The sequence below is a fragment of the Meleagris gallopavo genome, chromosome 1 (genome assembly GCF_000146605.3).
Source record: "Meleagris gallopavo isolate NT-WF06-2002-E0010 breed Aviagen turkey brand Nicholas breeding stock chromosome 1, Turkey_5.1, whole genome shotgun sequence".
NCBI lineage: Eukaryota > Metazoa > Chordata > Aves > Galliformes > Phasianidae > Meleagris > Meleagris gallopavo.
The window spans coordinates 36,506,601-36,507,933 of NC_015011.2; the positions used below are offsets into that span (position 1 = coordinate 36,506,601).

Below are 1,333 nucleotides of genomic sequence, written 5' to 3' on the forward strand. Positions count from 1 at the left end.
TAGATCCATCTGCTATCTTCCTACCCTTCCTCCCCACAAGTGCCTTGCCTCATTAGTCACGGGCCGTGGCCAGCCACACTGCAAAAGGTGGGGTAGTTTTTTTTCCCCTATCTCTTTTGTCTCCTTCTGGGCTTGCGCCCCTGTCGTGGACTCAGATCTAGAGATAACAAAATCAGAGTTCAGAAGGTAATGAGAAAGGAAATATTTCTTTCTTTCGATGCTAAACTCAATAGGTTTTCTAATTTTAATAATATTTCCATCTATTTAAGTCTTACAAAAAAGAGAGTGTACCAGTTACCTATCTGAACTATTTCCCAAGTCATTGAAAAGCCAAGACAGTCCGTCTTCCACTTCTTTATACAGAATGCTCTTTCATAAGCATACGGACTTAGGGAAACAGACAAGTTTTACTCATCTCTTTCATCTTCTGGGTGCTGTTGTGTACATACTGTGCTGTGTTACTGAGAAACTCAGTAAATTATAGTTCAAGGGTTGCAATTTGCTGATTCCAAGTGTCCAAGAAAGATTCCTTGGGCTTGCCTAACATGTACTGGTACAAGTCACAATATAATATAATACATCTTCATTCCCCTTCCTTATCCACAGAGTGACATAACAAACTATTTTTCAAAAAATGTTTTTCCTTCTTTTAGTTCAGTCTGCCAAACAGTGTCAAATGGAGATAAAAATGACAAGGACAGAAAAATAAAGGAATCATGCAGAACGAAAAGCCTCATTTATCAGGACAGAAAACCCAGTTCTCCGAAGACTGGTGTTATCCCATTTATAAGCTAGTTCACATTCTTAAGCACCGACAGGTCATTTTCTCGGATACTATCTGAAGACTCTTCTCTTAATCTTGACATAAATTTTTATGGGTGTTTAACCTGTGCCAAGACTGTAACATTTAAATCAGTGGAGGTTTTTTTTATTTTCATCCCCCTCTTGTACTACTTTTACAAGGAGTACATTAAAGCATGTCACACATTCCTTATGTGAGAGGGAGAAAAGAAAGTTTATGAGAACATATGTATATTCAAAAAGCAATTGATTGCTATTAAAACAGTTAAAGTATGTTCACGTAGATGTGGAATTCATAGTAAGTGGACTGCATAGCCTAACTGCTTCACCAGATAGATCGTTTTATTGTTGTTGTTATACAATTTTTTTTTCTGATTTCAAAATATTCTGTCTAGAGAAGCAAAACTTATTGTTGCTTAAAAAAAATAAAATCATATATGTAATATCTCCATGTATAGTTCCCTATAATTTGGTGTGGAGAAAAAAAAATGAGGAAAAAAATATTTATATTTTTACAGCACCAAACCTTCTG

At 35.8% G+C, this 1,333-nt stretch overlaps 1 long non-coding RNA gene across 1 annotated transcript in view; it reads left to right on the forward strand.

The window, feature by feature from the left end:
• Window positions 1-1,183, forward strand: part of LOC109365559 — a 4,464-nt gene extending 3,281 nt beyond the window's left edge. Inside the window, exons 2-3 of the long non-coding RNA XR_002111252.1 lie at window positions 4-87; window positions 654-1,183. This is a non-coding gene — a long non-coding RNA (uncharacterized LOC109365559). The remainder of the gene's footprint in view (window positions 1-3; window positions 88-653) is intronic.
• The last annotated feature ends 150 nt before the right edge of the window (window positions 1,184-1,333 follow it).